This window comes from Vigna angularis, chromosome 9, assembly GCF_016808095.1.
Source record: "Vigna angularis cultivar LongXiaoDou No.4 chromosome 9, ASM1680809v1, whole genome shotgun sequence".
NCBI classification, from domain to species: Eukaryota; Viridiplantae; Streptophyta; class Magnoliopsida; order Fabales; family Fabaceae; genus Vigna; species Vigna angularis.
The window spans coordinates 6,998,155-7,002,212 of record NC_068978.1 but is presented as its reverse complement, the minus strand read 5'-3'; the positions used below and the strand labels follow the sequence as shown (position 1 = coordinate 7,002,212).

General features: G+C 35.1%; 1 non-coding gene across 1 annotated transcript; it reads left to right on the top strand.

The window, feature by feature from the left end:
• On the top strand, positions 1 to 83 carry TRNAL-UAA (transfer RNA leucine (anticodon UAA)). Its single transcript has one exon. It is a non-coding gene; the product is annotated as a tRNA-Leu (tRNA).
• The last annotated feature ends 3,975 nt before the right edge of the window (positions 84 to 4,058 follow it).

Here is a 4,058-nt window from a genome sequence, read left to right as displayed (position 1 = left end):
GCAGGTTTGCCCGAGTGGCTAAGGGGGAAGACTTAAGATCTTCTGCACATAAGTGCGCGTGGGTTCGAACCCCACAGCCTGCAATTTGATATTTTATTTTATTTTTTGCAACGTCAGTATTCCAAAATACAGAACTAGAATAAACATAAATTAAAAGTAACATCATAAATACACACAATATACGACGTATAAAATATTACCCCTATATGCCAAAACAAAGGTGATATTCTAACTCAATTTTTAATAATGACATATTTTACGCAATTATTTAACATAATACCACCCAATGTTTTTGCAATAGGAGTTTTGAGGATCACAATTTAAAATCTTGATACTTGCAAATAATATATTTTGTACCCATCATACGACATATATTCCCATAAGATTATTTAATATTATTTTCTTGTGTAATTGGGTCATATCACACTTTTTCAAAAAAAAAAAAGAATAAGACGATTTGGACAAGACTTATTATATCTATGGTCTATAGAAAATTAAAGAACAAATAAAAACAAAGAAAAAAGAGTACCTATGAATCACCGCAATATCATCGTAAGGAGAAAAGAGGAAAAACACAGACCTTGTAAAAACAAATCTAGGAAGGTTTTTTAGAATTAAAAACAAAAGATGATTTTGTAATTTTATAATTATTTTTTTAATTTTATTTTTGCATAATAGTAGTTTCATTCCCACAATAGCGTGAAGGAGGGGAGTGACTTTTTAACAAAATATTTTTGTCATGAATCTTTCATATATTCAAAAATGTATTTTTATCAGAGTTTATTTCATATACACACTTAATATAAAAAAAAAATATTGCTCAAATAAATTTTCAATTATTGATATAAAAACCAAAAATTGTATCGTAAATGAAAATTTATAATTTGATGAAAATGTATTGACTTTTACACTATTTTTCAGCATATATTCATCTTAGTTTCTTTTCCTTGAACAGATGTTTTTGTTCCTATCACCTTACTAGACTTGGTATTCATTGTGATGCTAGGTAGAAATTTATCTATTTTTGAATGCTTTATCTCGTAAATCATTCTAGGTTTAATAGGTTCGGAGGTCCTTATATTTGTGTGTTCGTTTCAATTGGGTCCTCCAATTTTGAAATTGATCAATTGAGTCCCTAATTTGGTCAATTTGATTCAATAATAGCCTTTTCATTAAACACAGTTAACGATGTTAACCTTTTTTAATAGACACCACGTCATAATTAAAATAAGGCATAATACCCAATTTTGTCCCCACTTTGGTTCGGAAATCTCAAGTTAGTCCCTTTCTAGAAATGTGAGTGCAATGGATCCTTACTTGTAATTTTTTGAGTCTAATGAGTCCCTTCCGTTAAATAGAAAGAAACGGAGTTAGTGGGCTGATGATGTGGCAGTACTTATTGATTACGTGTCAAAAAATGTGCGTGTTGGTTAATTAGGAAATAAATTAGGGAAGAAAGGATTTTATTCAGAAATTGGGGGAGGATGAGACCTACCGCGCGACGCCAACCCAAGGACTCTTTCCTTCCTCCACCGCCACCCACTCCAGTCGACTTCCACCGCCGCCAGTACCCCTCCCGCGACTCTGACGTCAGCAGCCGCCCCTCATCCGTTGGCGTCGGCGGACGCCCCACTCTCGATTTCTACAAAGACCGCCAGTTCCAGCAAACGGTAGTTTCCACCATCAACTCCTTCCTCTCCTCGCACAATTTCCCAATCACCTTCAAAACAACCTTCCCCTCTGCTAAAGACATCCTCGAAACCCTAAAATTCCTCCTTTCAAGGATGAGTTGCTCACTTTACAGGTTTTATAGTCTCTTTCCTAAACCTCAAGCAGCAGAGCATATGTTCATAAGTTCATAACTTAACTCCTCGTATAACTAACTAAAGAAGCACAAAGAAACACAAGTACCAGAAAGAGAGATACTACATACAGTGGTGGCCTTTACTAGCTGCAATATGCAAGGGATCAAATCCCGATCGGTTCTTCTTGGAAACAGTTTGAGCAGTGGAATGGTTGAGAAGCTCCTTCACGACATGGAGATGACCCTTTTCAGCTGCAGTGAACAAAGGGGTCTCACCGAGCTCGTTCTCTTCGTTGACGAGGCAAGCTCGCACTTCCGCAATCTCGATGTCGAGATCGTCGTTGTCGCCGTCGCCGAGAGTTCCCATAACCTGAGATTCGACGTCGAGAAGGATCTGTCTCACGGCGCCGACATCGCCCCTTTGTGCCGCCAGGTGCAGCTCCGTGTCGTTATGTCGCCCCGTCACTTGCTTCACGTACTTCTTCCTCCCCGTCTGGTCGATGCGCTTCCCCGAGTTCGAAAGCACCAGCGCCGGAGCTGTCGATGAGGACGGCGACGACGACGGTGACGGCGATATCTCAGAAAGTGGATTCTGAAAGGCTGATGCTGGGATCGGCGATGGGGGGTCCTTTTCTCCTTGCCCGTCAGCTCCCGTTCCTGATACAAGCAAAAGGGTGATCGAAAAATGAAAAATTTAGAAGAGTGAAGAAATATAGAAAGAGAGAGAGAGAGGGAGAACCTGTTTGGTTTGGGTGAGAGGCCATTGAGATGGTGGAAGAAGGAACAGAGGAGAGTGTGGAAGTGAAGGGAGTAAGAGGAAGATGGTTTTGGATTGTTATGATTTCAAGATATTGAGAATCTTAAAGGAAAGGAAGATGGGTGGAAGGAAAGTGTAGAAACAGACTTAGAAACACGAAACTTCAGAGAAACACACGCATTCGGAGGAAGACACTTTGGACTTTTGACACGTAATCAATAAGTACTGCCACATCATCAGCCCACTAACCCCGTTTCTTTCTATTTAACGGAAGAGACTCATTAGACTCAAAAAATTACAAGTAAGGATCCATTGCACTCACATTTCTAGAAAGGGACTAACTTGAGATTTCCGAACCAAAGTGGGGACAAAATTGGGTATTATGCCTTAAAATAAAATAAATTCTACCCCTATGTGCCACGTCATAATTAATTGATTCGTCAGCATGCCACGATACATTAAATTTATCGTCGTCCACTAAAATTAACAGTAAGGGCATTATTGGTTCAGTTTTACCAAATTAGGGACCCAATTGATCACTTCCAAAATTGGAGGACCCAATTGAAACGAACACACAAATATAGGGACCTTTGAACCTATTAAACCATCATTTTATTATATTAATTATAAAATACTATTCTTTTATATATTTATTTTTTGTTGTCGGGCTTTTTACTGTTTCATTATTATTGTATTATTACTTCAGTAATTTTTTTCTTAAGATAATAGTATATTAATTGCTAACTTTTTTTCTTCTTTTTTAGTAGTATTATTTAAATATTGTTGTAACTTTTATAAGCACTAAGAAAAGTGTCACTCCCAAATCAAACATACCTAATATAAAGTAGAAGATTAGTTTATAAAACAAAATTACTTTTTTGCGTATATGAATATGATTGGGGTTCATAATTAACTAAATCAATCCAAAATTATAGTGATAGTTGCTTATTAAAGTTTGATTCATGGATCTAATATATTAAATTTGATAAATAAATTAGTTAATTTTGGATTATACATATTATAACCAATTAAACTCAAACTATATTCATTTTCAGCCTAGCATGAGCTTGAAAAAAAAAACTACATTCATTTTCAGCCTTAACTTAGACCAAATAAATTTTGAGATTTCGAATCACACCAGGACCTTTTTCAGTGGAATAAATTATAATTTTGGAAATACCATTACCTAGAATATTGTTATCATCTAACATATTTAGTAAATACTTAGTATTCATTTGAATACTTTAAATTTATTTAATTTAAATATATCTTTAATATACGTAAAATTAGTGAATTCTGATTTTCATGTTATATTATTTTAATTAATTTCTGGTCTCTTTAAAACTAAACTTCACTGCTTCTAGCCTTTAGTAGTATTATATATGACACTAGTTAACTGTTTATTTACTGAATGAAAGGTTAAGTGACAATTTCAAATAAGTATTGTGATGATATCTAGATAAACTCTTACAATAAATATTAAAGTAAAAATAATGA